The sequence below is a fragment of the Aotus nancymaae genome, unplaced genomic scaffold (genome assembly GCF_030222135.1).
Source record: "Aotus nancymaae isolate 86718 unplaced genomic scaffold, 86718_ANA_hifiasm-v0.15.2.pri h1tg000051l, whole genome shotgun sequence".
NCBI lineage: Eukaryota > Metazoa > Chordata > Mammalia > Primates > Aotidae > Aotus > Aotus nancymaae.
The window spans coordinates 8451928-8479213 of record NW_026988465.1 but is presented as its reverse complement, the minus strand read 5'-3'; the positions used below and the strand labels follow the sequence as shown (position 1 = coordinate 8479213).

The following is a 27286-nucleotide window of genomic DNA, read 5'->3' as shown; positions in this document are numbered from 1 at the left end:
TTTCATAGGGTACTTCTTTATCCTGGCTCATGGCCTCATGCCTAAGGGTCCAACCTATGACCAGGTGTCCCTCAAACAGGAAACTCATTTATTCTAGAAGATGCTTATGCTCTTGTCTAACTTGTGTCCAGTTTATTCCTGCCCAGATAGCCACACCCTAGAAGAGCTCTGATTGGGAAAGAAGTTAGGTCCAGGTGTGTTTCTCAGATGAGATACAGAGGAAGCAATTCAATAGCACACAATCTACCAGAAGCAGTGTAGTCCTTACAGATCCCAGAGAGAACAGAGCAGCGTGTCTCACGGGGCCAATGGAAAGAGGGAAGCTATCCAGAACATACATGCGTGATCAGCAAGTGGGAAGCAAGACACAGAGAGACCTGTGGGCCAAAGCCTTTACTGGAGTGCAGGGCCTTACCCAAGCAGGTTCCCCATGGCGAGTTCTAAGCGGTGGGTTTACAGCAAGCATCTTTGAGCTCTGTGGAATTGGGCTGTGACTGAGAGGGGCCACTACGCAGTCCGTGTGGAGTGTGGGGGTCAGTGGGGTGAGTCAAACAGGTTGTATCTAACTATCCCACGGGCAGGTGGTTACCAGGAAGTGGTTGTTTAAGGCAGGTATCTGTAAGGACCACTTTGAGGAGTTGAGAAGACAGAGAACTAGAAACCATGTCAAAAGTGATAAAGCCCTAGTTTGGGTATGAAAAAGTCCAACTATTCCAAATGGATGCTGAGGCAACTTAAAATTGTGAGAATTCACTACACTATGCTACACTCCCTACACTATGCTACCTTATCACACCCTCCCTGACTAGGTACCACCCTCATATCCTATAAGGCAGTCATATGAACATGATTTCAGTTCCACATATAGCCTAGGCTTTCAACAGACCCTTGGCCTTCACCCATGTTGTTTCATTTGTTTAAAATACTATGTTATATGTAATTTTTCTTTGGTTCACTTCCACTGATCCTCAGCTTGGTGAACATTTTCTTTGAAAAATTCTTGGTTGACTTTGCCAATGAGGACTAAGGGTGGTCTTCATACATTCCCCTGTCTTCCCCTCCCATAACACGGCCATGTTTGCAGATTGTATTTTCTATAAATGCCCACAGCTGTATCTCCTACCCCATGTGCTCCTACCTTGCCTCTCCTTCATCGTTAGCTGGGAGCAGAGGGTAAAGGATGCAAATTCTCTTTCCCTGGAGTCTCTTCAGCCTTAATAACCAATACAATGTGATAGAAGTGATGGCCAATGATTTCCAAGGCAGGACCGGAAAAAGCCATACATCTTTTGCCTGTTTCTACTGAGATGCTTGCTCTGGGGGAAACCAGTTGCCACGTGAGAAACCCAGTTACCCAAAGACTATCCTGCCGAAGAGGTAACATGGTGTAGGTATTCCTGGCAACAGCTCAACAAGGCTCCCAGATAACAGCCAGCAAGAACTCAGCCAAGTGAACAGAGGTGCCTCCAGATAATTTCAGCCCCTGGCCATTGAGTCTTGCTAGCTGAGCCTCAGACATTAGGGAATTCTGTGCCCCATTCAAATTCCTGAGCCACAGAGCCATGAGCATCATACAAAGGTTGGTGTAAGCTGCTAAATTGGGGGATAATTTGTTACATGGCACTAGTAGCTGAAATATTATTAGATAAGCGGATGTTTACTCATCAAGGCCATAATATTCCAAACCGAGATTCCTTGGATGCCTAAGCACAGCCAAGAAGATCTCCTAACTTACCTAAAGTCCAATGTCCCAGCCATGCCTTGAGGATCAAGAATTCAGGGTATCAGATTCAAAACAGTGCATTGCACCAAAGAGGAGCTGGCGAGTAATTCAGTGGATGGCTCTCAGCCATACAATGCCTCATGCCCAAGAATGCATGTGTTACGGGCAAAAGAAAAATGACTTCCTAAGATCCGTTCTGGTCAACCGCGTTGGTTGTCCTGATAATAGCAGCCACTGTGAATTGAGTTGGTTTCGTTAACTCCCCATGATGCGGTATGTACACAAACTCTGTTTGCTAAGGCAACACAGAGTCAGTAATTTCTTCAGTGTTTACAGAAAGTGATAAGAAAATCAAGGACCAGAATGAAGTGTCTAGGCTCCGGATTGAGCTACTCCAAGGTTGCAAGGAATTCTCAGAGGCATTTCGTAGTTTCTGGAGAATGCTTTCTTGAAATAAAACCTGGGGCCGGCACAGTGGCTCATGCCTGTAAATCCTAGCAGTTTGGGAGGCCATGGCAGATGGATCACCTGAGGTCAGGAGTTTGAGACCAGCCTGGCCAACATAGCAAAACCCCATCTCTATTAAAAATGCAAAAATTAACTGGGCATGGTGGCGTGTGCCTGTAATCTCAGCTGCTTGGGAGGCTGAGGTAGAAGAATGGCTTGAACCCAGGAGGTGGAGGTTGCAGTGAGCTGAGATCATGCCACTGTCTCCCGAGTAGCTGGGACTACAGGCATGCACCACCATGGCCAGCTAATTTTTGTATTTTTAGTAGAGATGGGATTTCATCATATTGGTCAGGCTGGTCTCAAACTCCTGACCTCAAGATATATAACGTATATAATATAATATACATTATATATCTATTATATATATATTATATACATAGTTATGATAACTTATAACTTATAAGTTATCTATTATGTAAATATAATAATATATATTATAACATATGTAAGTTACTGTGCGAATAAGTGGTACTTAGGCTCTTCAGTTTTAATGTACTTCATGTGGCTACTTTCTCTTACATTGTGGAAAAAACATGAAACCTCTCTCTTAAAATCTTACTATTTAGAATAGACATAAGAAGTCGAATTGTACTCTCCACCCGCTGAGCTGAGTGGCAGAACTCTATCTTTAGAATGAAAAATCCAGACTGCTGAGTGGCGATAATTTATGTTCTCCAAAAGAGAAAAGGGGGAAGTTAGAACAAGTATGAAAGAAATGGATGAAAGAAAACAAAACATTAGCTCCTAAAGAAAAGATAGAGGAAGTTAGGGAATTGAGAAAGAAGGAAAAGATAGACCAAACACTGTTTGAAACAGAAGAAAAAAATCTGAACAGAAGCCTGACTTACTATAATCTATTGTATCTTTGCTGATATCCCCAAAATAGGATTCAATTTAGTTCCCAGTAAATGACACCAAGCACCAAAAGCAGCCAGTGACTCACAACTCAGAAAATCAGTTGAAAGCGCTTTCCAAATGGATCTGAGTTTATACTTAGTATTAATAGAACAGTTTCCTCTTCCTCTAATATTAGGTCAGAATACACAATAGCATTCTCTAAGGTCTAAAAAAAATTTTTTTTTTTAATATGGCGATTCTATTTTAGCATGAAATTCTCCTCTTTTGATTTTTTTTTCTAGTTAAGTGCAGAGAGCATTACAAAAGCATTCAAAAAGCTATTGAATCTTGATGCTTGAGAGAGAGGAATGAGGTATAATTGTGGCATGATAGTAGAATGAATTATAGAATGAGTCAGAGCAGTAAAAATAGTATTACAGATGGTGCTTTTTGCTTTAATACCTTAGTACTTTTCCAGTCTTCAAGAATTCACTGTCAACACCCCCAATTGTGGTCCACTGTAGCGGTGGTCACATTTTAAATAGCCGCTTCTTTATTGAGTCAGTGTTTCATTGCACGACCAGTGCCTTTCTCACTTGACTTCCAGCTTGTAGTCATTCACCACATAAAAATACCAGAAGGAATAAGATGATTGGATGAAGAATGCAGAATAATCACCATATAAGATGTAATGTGCCATAAATGCGGTGTACACATATTACATATTATGGCAAAACCTTAGTAATTGCCTGTCTGGTTTAATTTTCAGCTGAGTAAAGGGAAAAAATTCTGAGGTTGTATGCTATCTTTTCCTCTATTATTATTATTACAAATATCTCTATTGGTCAGGGAACCACATAAATCCATCACTACAGTTTTTATAGTTTACAGAGTTTCTGGACTTGGAAGCTAACCTAAGGTAAAACACCCAAGCTCAGCTTTCCAGAATGTTCTTGTTTTTTTCATCAGAAATGAATTTGAAGTTAACCTTTAGATCCTAAGAAACAAGCGTTTCCTATGAAACTGTGGGGGTAGCTAAACCCCAAGTAGGGAGGGGCAGGACCAGGGCGAGGACGTGGTGTTCTCATTCCCCATGTTGGCAGATGTGTTAGACATGAATGGCCTTCTTGGATCTAGGAGTCTTGCTGGGGCATCCAAACCCGGAAGAGAAGGAGGCGTCGTGATTTGGGGGTGAGGAGTGAGTGGGGATGGTAAATGTCCAGGCTGAATTCTGGTGTGTACCAATTCCAGCCTCTCATTTTTCTCCCCATACCTCTCTTATCTGCCAACTCAAAGTCTGAGGAGAGCTTGACTTGAGAGGGCAGCTCAACTTTCTCAAGGACGCAACTCAGCCCGTAAAAGAGTTGTTGTTCAGATGAATAAATATTCTACAGTCTCTGAGGCTCCATACTGCACTTCATCTCCTCATGAGAGTCTACGCTCTGGGCTTCTAAAATCAGTTCCATTCCATACTCCTCTGTTGCTTCATTGCCTTTACCTCAACGTTTCTAGAAACACTTAGGGCCCCATTTTTACATGAATGCCCGTGCTATACTCAAACCTACTCCCTAGCCCTGGCCTGGCATTCGTACCCCCGGTCCTTTCTTACACAATGGTATCCATTTGCGTTGATGACTTAAGCTCTCTGTTCCAAGGGCTTCACTGATACACACATTTTATTCAGTAAACACCTTTTTATGCCTACTGTTCTGGATTTTACTCTTGGAGCTCGGCACACACTCCTGCCTTCAATGAGAAACTCACAGTTTAGTGAGAGGGAGTGAAAAGTAAAGACAGGAGAAGAGAGGCTTTGGTAGGAGGTGACACAGGTGCTATGGGGGTGTTTAGAAGCCCAGGCTAGGGGTGAGGGAGAGGAGGGCATTGGGAGTCTTCATACAGGAGAAGACATGTGAACTGAGCCTTTTTTTTTTTTCCTGAAACTGAGTCTTGCTCTTTTACCCAGGCTGGGGTGCAGTGGTGTGATCTCTGTTCACTGCAAACTCTGCCTCCTGGGTTCAAACAATTCTCCTGCCTCAGCCTCCCAAGTAGCTAGGATTACAGGCATGCACCACTATGGCTGGCTAATTTTTGTATTTTTAGTAGAGATGGGGTTTCGCCATGTTCACCAGGCTGGTCTCAAACTCCAGACCTCGTGAGCTGCCCACCTTGGCCTCCCAAAGTGCTGGGATTACAGGCGTGAGCCACCGTGCCTGGCCCTGAGCTGAGTCTTGATGCACATGTAGTAATATACAGCCAGGCAATGACATGAAAGGGGAAACGGGCAGGAGGGTGGAAAAGGATACTGGGACAGACAGAAAGAGAATAGAATAGTGCGTAAAAAGATGCTGATTAAATACTAGAAATTTTAAGTGCATAAAAGTGAATAAGAAGAAAAGAGAGGAAGGTTTTTAAAAGAGTTGGCTATGAGCCCTTTCCTTTTCAATGGGTTCAGATAGCTTGTCTTAATCAAATTAGGTTTGTGTAGCACAGTATCATAGACTGCGTGGCTTAAATAACAGAAATTGTTTTTTTTACAGATCTGGAGCCTGGGAAGTCTAAGATCAAGGGGCCAGCAGATTCAGTGTCTGGTAAGGGCTTGCTTCTTGGTTGGCAGATGACTGTCTTTTTGCTGCATCTTTCCATGGAGGAGGGAGCGAAGGCTCTGGTCTTTTCTTCTTCCTTTTAAGGGTACTATTCCCATCATTTCCCATCATGGAGGTACCATCCTCATGACTTCATCCAAACCTAATCACCTCCCAAGGGTCCCACCTCCAAATATTATCACATTGGGGATGAGGGCATAAACATAGAAATTTTGGGAGGACACGAAACTTCAGTCTGTAACACAGCTTTTATTGATAGTAACAGGAGAAATAAATACACGGTGCAGAACTGACTAATTTCTCACCTGGATGCCATGGACTGGATCACAATAAACCACAAAACTGCTCTTTCTTTATTTAATCAAACCGGTGATCAGTTAGCAGGGCTCTAGTAATGGTCCATCACACTGTAATTAGAGACCTATCTAAGATGGGCAATGGTTTCAATGTGTGCCCCAAAAGTTTATGTGTTGGAAACTTAATTGCCAATGCAACAGTATTAAGAGGTGGAGCCTTTCAGGGGTGATTGGGCTGTGAGGGCAGAGCCCTCACAAATGGCTTCATGCCATTATCACAGGAACACGTTAGTTCTCATGAGAGTGTTGTTCTGAAAACAAGCTCAGCTCATTCTTGTGGTCGCTTGTGCTCATGTCTGCCTGCTGCTTTTCCACCACGCACAGACTCATGAAATCCTTTTCCAAAAGCTGTAGCCATGCCCTTGGACTTCCCAGCCTCCAAATCCATGAGCCAAATCAACATCTTTTTAAACAAATAAATAAATTACCCAGTCTGTGGCATTCAATTATAGCAATAGCAAACAAACTAAGGCAAAGATAGTCTTTTATTATTGAGGCATGCAAAGAGAGGCTTCTCCAGAAATCTACTGCCTTGTCCAGCTCAGGGCTACAGAAGACTGACACAGCTGTTCTCAGCATGGGCATTAACCGTCCCAGCTAGACTTGAAAGAATTGTTCCATATCCCCCCTGCTGTCAGGTGATTCATGAGCTGCTATTGCTCCATCTCTCTGGTCATCTGATGTCATGGGACCCCCCAGACACCTATGATCTAATGCTAATTAAAAGACAGGAAACCAAACCCACATTGCCTCCTTTACCTCAGAAGAAAACTCTTTCTCTTTGGATACCTTAAAATGCATATCTGACTTTCAGGTAAATGGCAAGGTTCACCAGGTTGTCAAGTAAACCATAAAATGTAAAGATTACTGTGAGGGCTGAAAATTTTAATTGAGTCTGCATGAAAAAAAAATGTGCTGGAAAGATAGATCTCATTGGTTATATAACCATCAGTGTAGTTCTATAAACAAAATCTCCAGTTCCTTTAAAATAGTATGGTTATTAGGAAGGAAGTCACTGATGGTGTTTATTTTTCTTCCATCAAGAACCCTGACTGTGTCTTAAGCTGTGAGCATACAAGCATTTGTTGTATTTCAGCACAATCCATGTTGGTGGGAAGAAGGCTGATTAGAAAAAGAAAAAGACGCAGTGTACAAGTAAGAATATATGTACCAAAAAAACAAGGTCAATAATGAAGCAATGTGGCTAACCATAACTTGGCTTCTAGGATTGAGATTCTGGACCATTGAGTAATTGTGTTCCTTTTGCTGTAAGGCCCATCTGTCTTGTTTTCAACCCCTTTCCTGGTGGTTTGTGTGGTGAGCTAACCACTGGGCCAACACCGGGCATCACTGAAGTCTAAATACACAAACGCCCTCACAGCTTCAATTCTATCCCCTAGAGGGAGAGGAGAGCTGGTATTTCACAGGTCCAGCTCTGGAATTTAGTACTGTCTCTAAACAGGAAGAAGAGATGTTTACAGCTGCTGTCTAGCTCAGGGGCCAGCCTGTTTCTCTGAGATGTGTTTGGGAAAACCGGAATTCTAAATTTGATGCAGAAAACAATCACTTGATATTTAAAGTAAGGACTAAATGTTTTCCTACTCATTCCACATTCAGCCTTAGATACTTGGAGAGGGGTGGTCATTGACAGTTTTGTTCCAAACTCTGCATGGCATCGTGTTAAAAAAGAAAGTATTCATTTGTTAGTTAATCAGTCCAGTAGATCTCATTGAATCCTTACTGTCTTCTAAGAGGTTCAAAGAGCTCTTAAACCTAGTTTTACCCTACAAAGAACCTGCAGCCAGGTTGGGGACTGATCATAGGACAAGAAGCTTGTTCATGGTGTTGCTGTTATCACTGTATCTTCCACATCTAACAGTGTTTTTAGTACCTTGTAAGTGTTCAACAAATATCTGTCAAATAAACAAATGAAATTAACACCCACGAGGACAGTAAAGCCTTTCCAGGCTGAGAAGTGACACTCTAGGCTTAGGTGAGGAGACAGGATTTTAGCAATGCTTTCATGAAGGAGTAGCCAGGGAACTGCTGAGGGGAAAGGGGTTACTTCTCCAGGTAAAGGGGTCCAGGTGAGTTCAGCCAGGAGACTGGGAGACCCAGAGCTTTTTCGGGAGAGAAGGTGGCTAGAGTGCAAGGAGCTGACTGTGAGGCAAAGCCTGAGAAAGGTGGACTGGGGTCGGCTGCGCAGGAGGGGGCGTGCTGGAGGGTGGCATCTGAAATCATTCGGAAGCCACTTCACCATGTAGTTAGGAAAAGAGAATTGTGAATCAACAGAGAGGTGTGGCCTGGGAGAACTACAGAGAGAGTCAGACTGGGCACGGGGACCCATGTGGGCCCCGTTCCTGCCGGGCTTGGTACTATGATGCCCTGTCTGCACGTCCTGCCTTAATTTTTAACCTTTAGAAAGAGGGAATATTTTTTAAAAACCTGACTTCCTGTGTACTTTCCCAAGTAGGATTGTTATGTTTACAGCCCAATTTTGACATGAAGATATGAGTAGGAAGAGGGATAGGTCTCAGAGCCCCAGGAGGCTGCTTTTGCTGAAAAGGGTCTGAGGTGGGAGACACAGCGCCCCGTCTCCCCTCCCCTCGCAGTCATGCCTTGGTAGGAAGGCTGCAAGGAGCCAGTGAGCACTGGCCTTCGCACAGTGGGGCCTCGCAGCACAGAGGGTGTGTATGTGTGATGTGTGTGGTGTGTGTGTGTGGTGGTAGGGTGTGTATGGTGTGTTTGTGCATGAGGGGGAGTGTGTATGTGTATGTGTGATGTGTGTCAGTGTGAGTGTGTGTGTGTGGTGTTGGGGAGTGTATGTAGTGGGCGTGAAGAGTATGTGTGTGTGTATGTGATGTGAGGGGTGTCTGGTGTGTTTGTACGTGAGAGGGAGTGTGTATGTATATGTATAATGTATGTCAGTGTATGTGTACGTGTAGTGTTAGGGAGTGTATGTAGTTGGTGTGAAGGGTATGGGTGTGTGTGATGTGTTTGTATGTGTGAAGGAGTGTGTATGCATGTGTGTGATGTGTGTGTGTATGTGTGGTGTTGGGGAGTATATGTATGGGGTGTGAGGGGTGTGTGTGTTTATGTGATGTGGGTGTGTGTGGTGTGTTTATGTATGTGAGGGAGTGTGTATGCTTATGTGTGATGTGAGTATGTATGTGTGGTATTAGGGATGTACATGGGAGTGTGGGGAAGTGTGTGTGATATGTATGTGTGAGAGAGAGTATATGTGACCCACAGTTTGTGGGGTCAGGGCTCCCACATGACCACTCTCTGTCCAGGAGTCCAGAGGGGACACACACATGTATGTGTGTGTAGGAGCTTCTGAGCACTGAGAGAGTTTGAGGAAGAGCAGAAGTCATGTGGGGTCTGGACTATGCCAGCTTTCTCCCAAGCAGGCCCTGTGTATGCAGAGAGCTGATCTTCCCTTTGTGTCTTTGTGGACTTTTAGCTAAATTCAATAATTTCAATGATAGTAAAAAACAAAAACAAAAAACACATAAAACCAAGTTAGGAGATCTATAAAAAACAAAAACCCTCATGAAATTAGATTTCTCAATAACATAGTTACAGGAAATTGTTCACACTCCAGGAGAAGGAATTTTTCTATAGTTAGCTTTCATATCAATGTTGCAACCTTATTCATCTGAGCTGGAACTATCCACCCCCACCCCACTCCTCCCCAGGCTGTGCGTCCCTGCTCCTTAGCCTCTGTGGAGTTCTCTTGCATCTAAGCAGGCTGTGACCTCCTGGATGGTGGAAACTGATTCGTTTCCATACGGCGTTTCTGGCACAGAGCAGCTGCTCAGGGTTTTGGGTCTGAATGGGATCCAGGAGGGACTTTAAGTGCAGTCTCCTTGGGGGGTCTCCCTACCAGCTTGAGCTGCAGAGGAGGGACTTGTTCGTTATCTCACAGATAAACTGGAGTCAAATGCATGTGTGCACACACACACACACACACCCCTATTACAGAAACTAGCATTACTTTTGGAGATCACATGGTCAGTTTCAATGTCAAGAAATAGGCATATTTTCTTAATACGGCGTAATCTATTCCATGCTAATACAGTATAATTCTCTTCTACGGAATTGGTGCTTTACATTAATGTACTGAAAGGTGTCAGTGTCACTGGCCCCACATTCTTCCTCACCCCACAATTCTGCTCACCCTCCCAGTGGACCCTAGGCTGTCCTCTGGACCCCAAACCCCTTGATTAAGACACTCAGGATCAGTCAGGAGGACCATCGATAGTGACACGAACCCTGCAGAAGCTTTTGAAGCCTGCTTTTCTGTCTGCTGGGTACATCACTTTCCAGGGGGCATTTCAGATACCTTCTTCCTATTAGAGAAAGAGGGAATACAAGAATTTATAACCTTTCTGTGTAAGAATCACACACACCCTCTATTTTGTTGGGGTCAGTGGTAGGGAGGCAATGAGGAGAGTGGGGTGAAGGGAATTGGTTACAGAAAGAAACTTCCCATGATAAAAACAGGATAGCACAAACATGTCACAGAAGTTTAGAAGAAGTAGACTCTAGGTCACTGTGAAATGCTGAGCGAAGCATTCTCCAGGTGCTAAGATGGGAGTCCAAATGATTGAGCAGGATTTGGGTAGATGCAAGAGCCTGGGGACAGGGAAGGGGAGGGAGGCATTCCTAGCATTCCTGAGTGGAGGGTCAGCAAAGGCCAGAGCTAGGAATGGGCACAGTTTGTGGGGTCAGGGCACCCACATGACCACTGTCTGTCCAGGAGTCCAGAGGGGGAAAGTTAGGACACGAGAGCCTTGTAAAGACAGTGTGTGTGCACATGTGTTTGAATAGAAATCTTTATTTGCACACCTTGCCTCTCTGAAATACTTTTAACTCCCTTTCCTTAATCTGAAAAACATAGCATGAGTAATAACAATATCTCACATGTATAAAAGTACAAACAATTTAAAAGAGACTTTCATATCTTTGCCAAAATGTGACATTGTATCATTAACTCATTTAAAGCACTATGACATATACCCACTTCGTGAGGTGTGAGGAATGCTTTTCAGTTCAGTATCACATTTGTAAAATACCATTTATCTAAAATAATTGCTAAAATATCCCATCTGTACTCTAAGGAGCTGGTAAGATTCTGCACTTAGTACTTACTTGCTATCAGAAGTGTGCTTCCTCCAGAAAGCCTGAGGAGGAGAAGTGAGAACATTTATCTTTCAGAAGCACAGGGACTGAGTAGGGTGAGTGAGCTGTTGCCACTCCAAATCTGCTATTTCAACACCAAGGGTGGAAAGGAGCTGGGAATGTGGGGTGCTGGAATGCAACCCCAGGTCCCCAATTTCTCAACCTGTCCAAATAAGGGAAAAGCACTATTCAGCAAAGCCAATTTAACAATCTCCAGCTAGGAGGGGCTGAACCAATATTTTTCCATTTGTTTGTTGAAAGCTTCATGCTGTGGGGTGTCATAAGCATCTCCTCCTTCTCAGAAATTGTCCCCACTGGGCTGTGATATAAAGCAAGTCTGTGGCTCTGGTGTGTGGAACAAGGTATTCTTTTTTTTTTGACGGAGTCTCGCTCTGTCACCTAGGCTGGAGTGCAGTGGCACAATCTCGGCTGCCTGCAACCTCTGCCTCCCAGGTTCAAGCAATTCTTCTGCCTCAGCCTCCCAAGTAGCTGGGACTACAGGCACACACCACCACCCCTGGCTAATTTTTGTATTTTCAGTAGAGATGAGGTTTCACCATATTGACCAGGCTGGTCTCAAACTCCCGACCTCGTGATCTGCCTGCCTTGACCTCCCAAAGTGTTGAGATTACAGGCGTGAGCCACCACGCTGAGCCAAGAAAAAGGTATTCTTGAAGACTGTTTAGATTTACTGGGAATACCCTGAGCATGTTCCTGCTGCCCTGGAGGCTTGGGAAACCAAGACTATGCCCAGGTCAGCCCATGACTGGTGAAGGAGTGTGACTCAATCCTGAGGCTTAAATCTCATGGTTGAAGAAAGGATTCTGAGTTTGAACTTTCCAGGTGAGGAACCACTGAAAGAGTACTGTATTTTTTCAAGTAGCCATCCTTTTTTGAATGCTTACTGTAAGCCAGGTTCTGTGCTTGGTTGAGTGTTTTACATCATCTAATCCTCAATAAGATACATATTATTGCTCCACTTCATAAGTGAGAAATCTGAAAACCAGAGAGGATGAGCAACTTACCCCAGATCTTACAGCTAATAAACGACAGCACTGTGATTTTCACATAGGTTTCTCTAACTCTACTTAACTGTTCTTGTACGTAAATTCATAATTTCATTCAATGAATAGTTACTGAGTTTATATCAAGTGCCTGGGGCTGGAAACATACCTGTGAATAAACAGACAAAGCTATGGCTTTCATGGATGGTATATGCTGGTGGATAGAGGCAGAATATTCACAAATAATATATAACATGTTATATGGTGATAAGTGTCATCGGAAAAAGTAAACCATGAAACTAGACGGCAAGAACTGGGGAGCAGGCAGTACTATTTACAAGGAAATGATGCATTTGTGATGACAGGACATAAAAATGCTTCCCAACATGTCAAGAACAATTTCTAAACTCCTGCAACCTGTCATAGCCAGCTGTGATGACAATATGATGGCTCCCCAGCCAGCATGAGAGGAGTCCCTGCCAAATAGGTGTGTTTCCGCTTGTTGGAAAATGCAGTCAGAAGGGAAATGATACAGCACAGATGGACTGAATGATTTGGGGATAATGATTCGATCCTGTGAGCCTCACTTCCCCTTACCTTGATTGGAAATGAATTCCCTCCTCTTCTTTCTTCACAAGGAGGTTTTTAACACTGACCCCCACCCTACCCATCTGGAAACCATTTGGAGACTCCCAGGAGAAAAGGGCTATGTACCTCTGTGATTGCCGATACTGTTTTCATTAAATATGACATGAATGGGAATTATCAGGGAAAACCACTACCAATAAAAGGATGGGTTTCAATAGATGTGACAAGTGAGCATTTCTAGAGATTGGCCACAAAAATCTAGTTGATGAACTAACAATGTTTCTAAGCCATATAAATAAGCAGTTTTATTAAGTAGTGTGATTTAGAAACTTTGAGAGAAGATGGTCCTATGCTTTAGAAAACAAGTAACTTAATAATGAAACAATGTATTTTGAGAGCATTACTTTCTCCAGAAGTAGCAAGGTTTGTTAACACCGCCATAGCTGACAGGGATTTTTTGGTATCCAAACAGATCTACCTAGCTGCCTGAGACACCTGGGATGTCAGACTGTAAACAGTGTATCAAAATCTTAATGAGAACATTCAGTAAAACCAAATATCCTTTGTCTGCGGTAGGGGGAAGGTTTGAAAATGAACCTCAACTGAAAATAATTTTATACAAACCCACAAAACTCCATCATATTTTACACTGCTGACTCCCTTCTAACTCCTTCCAGCCTTTCCAAATGTTTTCTGGTAGTAAATAGAGTTTAAACATTTAATTAATGTATTAAGTAATTAACATAATGATTATTTTAAATCTTACATTCTCATTTCATGTCACCTGGGAAAAACTAAAACTTGATTTTACAGAAACCAGTTTTTCAGAATTGATAATATAAATGGTCTTGTTTCCATTGTAAATTCGTACACATAAGACTTCACAATCTTTCCGTGATTCAAAAACAGAAGGTGAGTTCTTCAAATATATTAGCATTATAATTATAATATAGAGGAAGACACAGCTTTTGAGGCTATTTGAATGTTGCTCTGTATTTCTTAATTACTTAATAAAATTATTGGAACAAAAAGGTCCAATAAAAGCCAAAGTGTTGGTAGTGATTTAATTTACTATCATTTTATAAACTCTTTAAAATCTGCACAAAAATGAAAGTTACTAGCCACATATAGCTATGAAGCATTTGAAGTGTGGCTACTATGAATTGAAATGTGCTGTAAGTATGAAATGCACACCAGATTTCAAACGCTTAGTAAACAAAAAATTAAAAACATCTTACTAATTTTCATATAAATTATATTTTAGAATAATAATGTGTTGACTATATTGGGTTAAATAAAACCTATTATTAAGGTTAACTTTACCTTTCTTATATTTTTACTATAATAGAAAATTTAAAATTACATATGTGGCTAGCATTATATTTCTGTTGGACAGTGCTGCTCTAAAGTGTTTTTGATGTAAAGCATATTTTATTAGATACAAGCATGGCTACCTCCTCCTCTCTTTTGGTTTCCATTTGCATAAAATATGTTTTTCTATCCCTTCATTTTCAGCCTATGTCCTTAAAGGTGAAGTTAGTTTCTTGTAGGCAGTGTTCAATTCAGTCTTACTTCTTTGTCCATTCAGCCACTCTCCTATCATTTGATAGGAAATTTTAATCTATTTACATTCAAGACAATTATTGATGGGCAAGGACTTACTACTGTTACTTCATCGATTATTTTCTGGTTGTTAATGTAATAATCTTTTGTTATTTTCTTCCTGTCTTGCTATCTTCCTTTCTGACTAGATTCTTTTTCTCTAGTAGCATTTTTGATTCATTACATTTTATCTTTTGTGTATCTACTATAGGTTTTTGCTTTGTGGTTACCATGAGGCTTACATATAACATCTTTTAGTTATAATAGGCTATTTTAAGCTGATAACAACTTCACTTTGATTTCATACAATAGCACCACACTTTTACTACACCCTTCTCCATTTAATGTTTTTCATGTCACAATTTACATCTTTTTGTATTGCATATTACTTAAATTATTGTAGCCATTATTAATAATTTTGTCTTTTAACTTTATACAAAAGATATGTGATTTACATACCAGCATTACAGTATCAGAGTATCTAAACTTTACTGTATTTTTTTACAGGTGATTTTAATACTTAAAAATGTTTTTCTGTCACTAGTGTTCTTTGCTTTCAGCTTGTAAAGCTCTTTTAGCATTTCTTATAAGACAGTTCTTATAGTGACAAACTCCTTCAGCTTGTGTTTGTCTGGGAAAGTTTTTATATCACTTTCATTTCTGAAGGATAGCTGTGCTGGGTACAATATTCTTGATTGGCAGCTTTTTTTCCCTTCAACACTTTGAATATATTATTCTACTCTCTCCTGGCCTATAATATTTCTGGTAAGAAATTTGCTGCTAGCCTTATTGAAATACCCTATGTGATTTTTTTTTTCTCTTGCTGCTTTCAGGATCCTCTCTTTGTCTTTGATTTTCGACAGCTGTGTTATGTTTTGATGTAGTCTTGTTTAGATAGAATTAAATTGGAGAACTCTGACCTTCCCATACCTGGATATTTACCTTTTTCCTCAGGTTTGGAAAGTTTTCTGCTATAAACTTCTGATTTAAATAAACTTTCTACCCCTTTGTCTTTTCTCCTTCTTGAACTCCTAAAACTTAAATATTTGGTCTTTTGATGCTGTCCCAAAACTCTCATAAGCTTTCTTCATTCCTTTTCATTACATTTTATTTTATTCCTTTATATATTTTAAAGTAATCTGTCTGTGATTCTGCTTCATCAATTTGGAGTCTTTCTTCTGCTTGATCAATTCTGCTGTTGACTTTCTCTTTTTTGTTTTTTGCATTTTTAATTTCATTCTTTTTTCAACTAAAGAATATCTGTTTGATGTTTTTTAAATGATTTTCATCTCTTATTTTGGTCATTTATTGTTTTCCTGATTTTTGTTGTTTCTGTTTTCTTGAAGTTCATTAAGCTTCCTTAAAGCCATTATTTTGAATTTGTTGTCACCCATTTCATAATCTCCATTTCTTTAAGGTTGGTGACTGGTGCTCTATTTAGTTCTTTAGGTGGTGACATTTCCCTGATTGTTCTTGATCCTTGTGGTTGTACATTGGTGTCTGTGCATTTGGAGAAGTAGGTGCTTATCTCCTACTTATTCTTTGCAAACTGGCTTTGTCTGGGAAATCCCTTCACTAGTCAGTCCCTTCAGAGATTCTAGGAATGACATCTGTCATGGTCCACAGGTAGGCTTGCTTTTGGAATCCTTGGGCAAGCTGTCCTGGTACCCGGATCAGCAGGTAGGTGGGCCTAGTGCCTGGGTCTAGGTTAGGTCTAGAGCATGTAGCCAATGTAATGTGCCTGTTGACTGAGTCTGTGAGGATGTACTTGAAGTCTGGATCTGCAAGGGTGGGCCTGATGCTTGTATCTGTGGGGGGCCTGACTTGAAACCTGGGTCCCCTGCAGCTGACCTGGCTCTGGGGTGGACCTTGAGCCTGAGTACGGAGGGGTCAACCAAGTGCTGGGATGGGCCTGATGCCTGGGACTAATAGCACCTGAGTCCACAGGGTCTGGCCTAGTGCGAGGGTAGGACTGAAGCCTGAGTCCATGTGGGCAGACCTGGAGCCTGGACCTGTGGGAGTTGTCTTGGAGCCTGGATCTGCAGGGTATCCTGGAACCTGGGTCTGTTGAGCAAGTCCAGTGTGGAGCCTGGAGTTGGCCTGGTGCTGGGGCAGGTATAGAGTCTCTGACCACAGGAGCTTGTCTGGAGCCTGAAATAGCAGTTATTGGCCTCTACTTGGAACTACGAGATCTGGCCTGGAGTCTGAGGCTGTGGGAACCAACCAACATTGGAGTTTACTAAATGAGTCTGGACGCTGTGTCTGATGAAGTGTGGAGCTGCATAGGCCAGCCCGGAGGGTGGAGTTGCAGAGACCGCCCTGACACTGGGCAGGCCTGGAACCCACATCCATGGGTGCTGGCCTGGCACTTGAGGTTAAGTGTGTCAATCTGGCGTTGAGGTGGGCTTGAAGCCTGGGGCTGTGTGGACCAATGTGGCTCTGGGCTAACCTGGAACCTCAAGCTGGCCTGGTGTTAAATGGGCCTGAAACCTGGGACTATGGGACTGGGGAGTCCTGGTTATAGGGAAGGCCTGGAGACTCAGTCTATGAGGGCTGACCTTGCTCTGGGGCAGACCCAAATCTTGGGGCCAATGGGGTCACTCACACTGGGGCCAGTCTAGAGACTGGGACTGTTAGAGTAAGCCTGGTATTAGAGCAGGGCCAAGGATCAAGTTCACTGAGCAGCCTGGAGCTTGAGGCTGCAAGATCTAGCTGGTATTGAGGCAGGAATGGAGACTCAGTCCTCAGGTACCAGCTTAAAGTCTGGGGCTGTTGGACCTGCCCAGGACTGGGTTTTACTGGCATAGGCCTGGTGTTGGTATTCAAGACAAAGTCCAGTGCTCACTCCCCTCTCCTTTCTTCAAGCAGAGGGTGTTTCTCTCTATGCTGTGTTGCCTAGTGTTAGGGATAGATGATGCAGGTAATGTAAAACTGTCCTTCCTACTCTCATCAATGACTCTTCTTATTTCTGTGCTACACACAGAATAGGGGCTATCTCTCACCTGGTTTCCTTAGCTTTTGTGAAGGCTTTTTTGTTTGTTGGTTTTGTTTGGTTTGTTTTTGCTTTATGTTTTGTTTTGTTTTGTTTTTGAGAGGGAGTCATGCTCTGTTGCCCAGGCTGGAGTTCAGTGGCACAATCTTGGCTCACTGCAACCTCCGCCTCCTTGGTTCAAGCGATTCTCTTGCTTCAACCTCCTGAGTAGCTGGAATTTCAGGTGCTTGCCACCATGCCATCTAATTTTTTTTTAGATATTTTAATAGAGACAGGGTTTCACCATGTAGGTCAAGCTGGACTCAAACTCCTGACCTCAAATGATCCACCCACCTCAGCCTCCCAAAGTACTGGGATTACAGGCATGAGCCACCGTGCCCGGCCTTGTGAAGGTATTTTTGTGCATGGATAGTTGTTCAGGTTGATGTTTCTATTTGGGGACAAGTATTGGAAAGCCTTATTCCACTACCATCTTGCTGACATCCCAACAAAGAAAGGGTTTAATTCAGTTGGCCTCAAGGAACTTTTAAAGGAATTTGTATATTTACATGACTCACCTAAGGAGGCATCAGGATTATATTAGTAAGTACATGCCTTGTATACCCTTCCCTGCTTCAAACAAGAACAATGACAGGAAGATATGAATAAATAAGTAAAATGATATAAGCAGATGTAAAGCAAGACAAAATTTATATGCACCAGGCACCTGGACTGGAAAACAAGGCAGTCAGTAGTATACACACAAGCTCTGGGCCTGCTTCTGGGGCAGGAAGCTAGCAAAGACATCTGGGAATTTGGCTCATCTGAGGTAATGGTAATTAAATTTACTCTATATAAAATGGCAACAGGAATCAAGCCAGAGACTGGGATGGAAATCCCCCTAATTTAAACAAGTAAACAGAAAAGTCTAGGGGAGGTTCTGCTCATTGTTTCCTGGGAATATTGCCTCCGTGGTAGGACATAAAAAGGTCTCATCTCCAGGATCTGAAACTGACTGCTGGCTCTATGATCAGATTGGCCATAAGCCTTAGTCTTTGATATCATAATCTTTGAGGTCATAATCCTTAAATTGTATGAACTTCTAATCTGCAACATAAGACACGTTTTGGTAAAGGAGCCCCAGGGAGCTAGGTGGGGGCCATCACAAAAACTAGAGAGGAAAGAGTGGGAGAGAAGAAAAACAAAAACTAAAAAGGCTTAACGGTTTCCCAACATGAGCCTAAAAACCATAACACCAAAACAAAGAAATGCTATGCAAAGCCAATGAAAATCACCAAGAAGATGCCTTTGATGAAAGTACAAGAATAGTCTGACAAAGGCTTTAAAATAGGCTAGGGTGATAAAGGAGATAAATTAAAGAATAATATCCCCTGAAAATAAGACATAAAATTGGCAAACAAAAATAAGAATAAATTAAACAAAACAGGTAGATCTAAAAAGTGTTAAAAAAATTTAGACATAAAAAAACAAGTTGATTGGGAAAAATCGTAGTAGAGAGATTGTACAGAAAGTACAAGGGCATTAGAAGATAGTACTGAGGATTTCATTGGAATGCATCACAGAGACAAAGAAAAAATTACAAAATAAAGGACTTAGAAAGCAAATGAGAGTTCTAACTCAAACATGTCTAATAGAATTTTCCAAAAAGGTAGAAAAGCAATATTTGAAGAGTTATTTACTGATGTTTTTCCAGAGCTGAAGAAAGACGGGAGTCTTCAGAGCAAAGTCCAAGCACCCAGAGGTATGGATAGAGGTTGCTCACAGAACCTCTTCTGTGTACAGCTGGACACATTTCAGGAGCTTACTTGTAATTGTACAAGATAATATATATAGTGAAACTACAAATCATTGAGAACAAATGGAAAACCTTCATAGCTACTAGAGATAAAAAGACAGATTACTTATAAAGGACTTAAAGTTGACTGACAGCAACTATACTAGGAATCAAGAAAAGAATTATATCCTCAAATGCTAAGTAAAATTAACTCAGACTAAAGTTTTATACCCAGACAAACTATTATTTTAAAAATGAAAAGAAATAAAGGCAACTTTAGACTCATAAAGAAAGATCAATTTGGAGGCTGAGGTGGGTGGATAACCCGAGGTCAAGAGTTCAAGACCAGCGTGGCCAACATGACGAAACCTCATCTCTACTAAAAATACAAAAACAATTAGCTGGGCATGGTGGCCCATGCCTGTAGTTCCAGCTACTTGGGGTGGCTAAGGCAGGAGAATCACTTGAACCCAGGAGGTGGAGGTTGCAGTGAGCCAAGATTGCACCACTGCACTCCAGCCCGGGTGACAGAGGGAGATTCCATCTCAAAAAAAAAGAAAAAGAAAAAAGAAAAATCAAGAGAGCTTACCATGAATTGATGCTCATCAGCACAAATATTAAGGGATGTATTTAAGTAAAAAGAAAAGTGGACACAGAGGGAAGACACAGAATACAAGAAAGAGTAATAAACATAATATTAACAAATTATGTTGGTTTATTAATTTAATGTTGACAATTTAAAAAGCTATTTTAGCAATTTTGGGGGGAAATGTTTAAAATCTCTAGGAGGTTGTTATTTAATAGGTAGCTAAATAGGTTTGTAACATTCAGAAATTTTCTCAGTAAATTTAGATGTTAGGAATAAATTCTCAATAAATTTAGATGTCATTATAGTCAAAGATTAGAGATGGTAATTGAAATACTAAAAATAATAGAATTAACATAATAGAAATGCTTCCAAACCAACAGAATAGGGGGAAATATTCATGGAGGATATTATAAAAAAATAGAACTTTATCCAAAAGAAAGCATGGAAATATATTTTTTAAATCCAATAAAAATGGATAGTAAAAGGAAAATATGGTAGTAGAAATAAATGCAAATATATTAGTGATTATAACAATGAAAATAAATTAAACTCCTCTGACAAATGACAGAAAGGAACAGATTAGAGCTTTGTAAGCCAGCTCTCTGATGTTTATAAGAAACACTCAACAAAATCCACAGCACAATCACACAGAAAGATTGAAAGTAATGGGAAAAGTGGAAACTTGCAATTAATAACTGCTAAATTAAATAAGTAGAAGGCCATTAGCCTGAGGCTGTGTTGGTACTTTGAATTCCTACATAACAAACTGCAACCTAACTTAGTGCATAAACGAATTAATATAGGAGTACAACAGATAGCTGAGTTTCAGCCAATCACAGGCAGCCAACTTATTATGCCACGCCCAAACAGGAAAGTGCCACATCACACCATGTTCAAATAAAGCAGCCTGTAACCAATCAGGTGATTTCTCTGCTTTGCTTCTGTGTTCAGCCTGTAAAAGCGTGCTGCTTGCACTGCGAGGCAAAGCTCTCTGAACCCCTTCTGGCTTGAATGCTTCCTGATTCATGAATCTTTCTTTGCTTGAATAAACACTGCCAAATTTAATTAGTCTGAAGTTTTTATTTTAACATAAGCAAAGAAATTTTGTGTAACAATATTAGTATTAGACAAAATAGGATTCCAGACACAACACATTATTAAGGGTAAAGACAAGTACACATAATAACAAAAATTGAAATTCACTACAAGATAGTAAATGCAAACATATATCTGGAAAACTTTTGACATGCCTTCTTAAGTAACTTGTGAGGACAAAAAGGGAAATCACAGTGGATGTTGCAAAATATTCAAATAGCATGTGTATTTTAAGGCTATGATTTTAGAGACATAGACATTTAGGACAAAATTTAAAAATATTTACAACAGAATGAAAGTATTACTTATAAAAATGTTAGATGTAAGTGCTTCTTAGTGGTAAATATGTAACTTTAAGTAAATTAATTTAAAAAGTAAACATAATTAAGTTTAAGAAATCCAAAGGAGTTTTAAATCAGAAATTAATAATATAGAATAAAAAAGAAGCAGTAGAGAGGATGAAAAGAATCAATACCTGTTTTTTAAATGGCTTCACAAAAATATAATTCACATACCAGTTCACTCATTTAAAGTGAACAATTCAGTGATCTTTAGTATACTCACGTAATTACACAACCTTACCACAATCTAATTATAGAATATGTTCATCACCCCAAAAAGAAACCCCGTGCTTCTCTTAGAAATCACTAGGCAATTAGTCACTACCTAGAGGTCAGTAGACAACCACTAATCTTTCTTTTTTCCCTACACATATAATAATAAAAAATAAAACAACTTTTTACAATGAAAAGCCCAGGTCCAAGTGGCTTCATTGGTGAATTCTACCAAATATTTAAAGAAAAATGCCAACCCTTCATAAACTTTTCCAAAAAATGAAAGATTAGAGGCTTCCTTCTATAAGACCAGTATTACCTGACACCAAAACCAAAGATATCCAAAGGAAAACTAAATGCAAACTCTGTAATGGGACAAGAAGTTTTGGATCATTCAGCCTCAAAAGTCAATTCTAATCCAGCAGTAAGAAAACTGACCATGAAGAACGTGCATTATATGCACATGTCTAAGGGTTTTTTTGTTTTGTTTTATTTTTGTTTTGTTTTTTGATACAGAGTTTTGCTCTTGTTGCCCAGGCTGGAGTGCAATGATGAATCTCGGCTCACCACAACCTCCGCCTCCCGGGTTCAAGTGATTCTCCTGCCTCAGCCTCCTGAGTAGCTGGAATTACAGGTATGTGCCACCACACCCAGCTAATTTTGTAGTTTTAGTAAAGTCGGAGTTTCTCCATGTTGGTCAGGCTGGTCTCGAACTCCTGACCTCAGATGATCTGCCTGCTTCGGCCTCCCAAAGTGCTGGGATTATAGGAGTGAGCCACAGGGCCCGGCCACATGTCTAAGACTTCTTAATGGTGGCAAATTTGATTTGCCTTCATTAACACAGATTGGTGCATGCCCACAGAGCGAGCCTCCAAAAACAGCAGCGGGATTTAGATTCCATGACACTATATATTCCATTCCTGTTTGCAGACATAGCAAGTCAAAGTTTGGAAGCTTCTCCCCTTTGAAGGAATTGCACTAGTTTCATAAACGAGGGCAAAGCCACCCCATGCATTACTATTGAACTAAGCTGTTAGGTTGTATTCATTTTCACTCTCAGAGACTCTTTCCTCATTGTTACCCACAGCAACTCAGTACCCTGAGCTTGTTTCTCTACTCCTTGTTAAAGTCTCTGAGAATGTTCATTTACATTAGAGTATAACAAATGATAACAATACAAAAAAAATTTCAATCAGATTACGTGCATTTCACCAAAGATTTGAGCTTAAAACTGAAGATTGCACATTGATCTGTTATCAGACAATTTTTAAAAAATTATTTTTTGGTAGAGATAGAGTCTTGCTATGTTGCCCAGGCTGTTCTCAAACTCCTGGCCTCAAGTGATCCTCCCTTCTTAGCCTCCTGAAGTGCTGGGATTACAGGTGTGAGCCACAGCACCCCTCCTGTCATCAGAGAAGTTGATAAGGAATAATTTAAGGGGAAAAACCTTGTGAGTACAAACAGCCTCTGGATTTTCCTAGTACATAAAAACAGTACATTTACCAAGAATCTACTTTAATTCTGTTACCAAATCCTAGGTTACTGGAAACGTAAAGAAGTAAGCATTCTTAGTATGCCTGTTGCATATAGCTCCTGAAATGTGTCCAGCTGTACATAGAAGAGGTTCTGTAAGCAAACAGGGTACACAAAGAAAACACATTTATCTGCAAGTCATGCTTTCTAGACTAATCTGTGTTTCTTCCCAAAGATATATATTTAATCAAGATTATTGAAATCCTCTGTAGATGCAGCCTCAGAAATACGTATAAATAACTTTAAAACTCTTATTTATTTCAATAACTTGGGACTCTCAAACAGACCTTTATACTCCTTTAATGATTTAAAAGACTTTCCTAGTATCTGATAAACAGTCACTTTGAATCGCAAGTATTTACTACTATAATTACGGGAGAATGTGTGACTCGGCCTCCGAAAGCCCCATTTCCCTCCTTTACCTCTGAGATTACGAGCAACCAAAAGACAGGTATTGTGTTTGCTCTGGGACCATGCAGTCCCTTAATTCCCATTGGCACCATCTGGACTAATTCCATTTTAAGACCAGCTAGGTGGGGTCTTCTAATCGTTGGCAGATCTCTTATCACAAAGTCAGATCTCTGTAACTACCAACAGCTTAATCCTTCTTCCCTTGCAATGCCATATAAAGTATTAGTCCTCAACTGTTTTTTTAGAAAAATAGCAGAAGGTTGCAGTATAAGAAATCTGATGAAACACAGAGTGAGCTCATGAGTTAAAAATGGGGACAACTAAAAAACAAAATGAATGGTGGAAAGAACATAAGTTTCTATGAATGTCTTTAGGTTACAAAAGTAGGGCAAAGGGTTCACAGGAAAGCAAATGTGTAGATAGAAGCCAGCAGAAAAAGAGCTTCCAGGGGAGGATTGCTTCTGGGACAGCGCTGGGAGACTGCTCATTTTATTTTATTTTGTGATAAAAAGGAAAAATTGAGGTGTTTTTGTTCAAGAGGATCGGACTAAAGAAGTATGCAGTATGTGCTGTGAACTCATTCACAGAGGAATCAACATATTTTAGAGTAAAGTTGTCTAAAAATAACTTGCTTCAACAGTTCTGGGACATTTTTTCAGTCTTTTGCCAAGAATCCAATTAATGTGTGTTGCGTTTTTCTTTCAGGCAATATTATGTGACTTTTATATCTCATATTCTTTTATAGAGAAAATTCATACAGCCAAGTAGATGTGAATAATGTGATATGTGAGCAACTAAGACGCTAAGGCTCATGATACCATTGCTTGATTCTCTCCAGCCCAGGACACTGATACACATCAGTTAACTCAGTTAAACTACTCTTACTGCTTTCTTCTTCTCATCCCCAAGTTCCATTATATTTTGCTTCTGCAGAGAGCTGGTGCTCAGACTGTGCCTCTGTGAAGCTGGCAGTGAGTGGGCAAGTGAGAAGATTCAGAGTAGAAAATAGGTTCCAGGCATGGAGTTTCTTTCTTGCTCAGAGTTCACGCAAATAGCTACCAGGAAATGATTAAATTTAAGGCTGAGGCCGGCCTATCTTCCTGGGGCATCAATGATTTATCAAGAAAATCATGCCAGATCTATTCAGGAATAGGATGTACATGAACCTTTAAGGTAAAATACAATAAATTTCAAATATGCTTCACATTTTTTTTTTCTAAGTGGGCCCCTTTTGGCTGAGCCTCCAACTTCGTAGGAGCCTCTCACCACACATTATACAGCATAATTTCAGGAAACATCTGCAGTGGATCATTCATTTCTGGGAGTATTGTCAATCTAACAGAATAGATTTTAACAGTGGATTAGATCTTAAAGATAATCTGGCCTGATCTAATTATTTTAAAGATGAAGTTAAGAACAAGGATAAAAGATACAGAAGGACTTGTGGGGTTTTTCTTTCTCCTTAACAGAGTCCAGAGCTAAAGTTTTTCATGCCCTGAACTATTGAACATCTTCCAAACACACCACTGTGTCTTTGTACACAACCTTCCTTTGTTGTTGTTGTTGTTGTTGTTGTTGTTGTTGTTTTTGAGATGGAGTCTCACTCCGTTGTCCAGACTGGAGTACAGTGGTGTGATCTCAGCTCAACCTCGACCTCCAAGTTCAAGAGATTCTCCTGCCTCAGCTTCTCAAGTAGCTGGGATTACAGGTGTCTACCACCAGACCCTGCTAATTTTTGTATTTTTAGTAGAGAAGGGATTTTACCATGTTGGCCAGGCTGGTCTCAAACTCCTGACCTCAGGTGATCCGCCCACCTCAGCCTCCCAAAGTGCTGGGATTACAGGCATGAGCCACCGCGCCCGGCCAATGCCGACTTTTATTGAAATTTTTACTTGATGTTTAAGACCCAGCTCAAAATCATCTCTTTGGGGAAATCTTCCTCTACTAACCTAGGCAGAGTTAGCTCCTCCTTCCTCTGTGTTCTAATAGATCTTTAAATACAATTTGGTTTTAGTCCCGCTCATCATAAAACAAACAAAAAACTGTAAACAATATCCTTTCTAGAGTTCCCTCTCCAGCTGCCATTCTTTCCATTTTCTCCCCTTCGCAGCTAAGATCCTTAAAAGAATTGCTTCCCTGTAATTCCAGCACTTTGGGAGGCCAAGGCGGGTGGATCATGAGGTCAGAAGATAGAGACCATCCTGGCCAACATGGTGAAACCCCATCTATACCAAATCTACAAAACTTAGCTGGGTGTGGTGGCAGGTGCCTGTAATCCCAGCTACTCAGGAGGCTGAGGCTATTGCTTGAACCAGGGAGCTGGAGGTTGCAGTGAGCCAAGATCACGCCACTGTACTCCAGCCTGGCAACAGAGCGAGACTCAGTCTCAAAAAAAAAAAAAAAAAAGAATCGCTTCCATATTCAGGCTTTACTTTCTCACTTCCATTTCCTTTTCAATTCACTCCAACTGGCTTCTGACCCCTCCACTCTGCTGAAATTATTCTTAGAAAAGTCACCAATGACTTCTGCACTACCCAATTCAGCGGCTGATTGCCAGTTCTTATAGTACTATTTCCCTGTCTTGAAGAGTCTATACAGTTGACCACACCCTCTTTAAAACACCCTTGGCGTCTTAGACACCACACTCTACTGATTTTCCTCCAATGACTTGAGCCATTCCTTCCCATTTCCTTGAGAATTCATCCTCCTCTCCTGAAACTTCAATGTTAGAATACTTAGAGTTTATATCTCAGTACTCCTCTTTCTTTCTTGGTGATCTAATTCACCCCCTAGCTTCAAATTCTGTAACAACATCTGCAACTTTCAACAATATCTACAGGTAATCTCTCTCTTTCTGAATAAGAGAAATTGCAAATCCAACTGCATACTTATATTGCTAGCACCATCATGAATGATTGCAAATGATAAAATACCACTGAAAACTAGCTAGAATAAAACAGAGACAGAGACACACAGAGAGAAAGAGAGAGACAGAGACAGAGAAAAATATATATTAATAGACAAATACCAACTCAGCTCATGTAACCAAGCCAGGGGCAGAAGCAAAGGAACAGCTATATTCTCAGGAGTCTTTTCTTCTGCTTCTTCTCTCTCTGTATGGTATCCTCATTTTTTTCAAGACAACATCATCCTTACAGAGGTGACGTGCTCATCAACAGCTCTGAACTTAGAAGTTCACAGCTTTGCAACCAGAGTATAGAACCCTCTTCTACCCATTCAAATTAAGAGAAGTAATTAGATTGGTCCACTGAGGCTCATACGGCTTTTCTTTTCTTTCTTTTTTTTTTTTTTTGAGAAGTCTTGTTTTATTGCCCAGGCTGGAGCACAATGGTGTGATCGTGGCTCACTGCAATGATTGGGTTCAAGTGATTCTCCTGCCTCAGCCTCTCAAGTAGCTGATATTACAGGCACCTGCCACCATGCCCAGCTAATTTTTGTATATTTAGTAGAGACAGGGTTTCACCATGTGGACCAGGCTGGTCTTGAACTCCTGACCTCAGGTGATCCACCTGCCTTGGCCTCCCAAAGTGCTGGGATTACAGGTGTGAGCCACTATGCCCAGCCCCTCATGTGGCTTTTCTAGGAATTGGTCATTGTGGTCTGGGCATGATGATATTCTGATTGATTTAGATTGGGCCATACATGCCCCCATAATTACTAAAGGAATAATATTGGGTCAGGCAGTACCCAAATTAGTATCATTTAAACTATTCAACATTTCCATCTAGTTCTCTCACAGGTATCTCAAGTTGACAGTATCCACAACTTAACCAACAATGGCACGATCTGGGCTCACTGCAACCTCCACCTCCTGGGTTCAAGCGATTTTCCTACCTCAGCCTCCTGAGTAGCTGCGATTACAGGTGCCTGCCACCATACTCGGCTAATTTTTTTGTATTTTTGGTAGAGG

General features: G+C 41.0%; 1 long non-coding RNA gene across 2 annotated transcripts in view; it reads left to right on the top strand.

The window, feature by feature from the left end:
* LOC135269220 (uncharacterized) overlaps window positions 1-27286 on the top strand; it is a 101427-nt gene that overhangs the window by 64286 nt on the left and 9855 nt on the right. For both annotated transcript variants that reach the window (XR_010337537.1, XR_010337538.1), the window contains exons 4-5: window positions 5608-5658; window positions 21949-22045. This is a non-coding gene — a long non-coding RNA (uncharacterized LOC135269220). The remainder of the gene's footprint in view (window positions 1-5607; window positions 5659-21948; window positions 22046-27286) is intronic.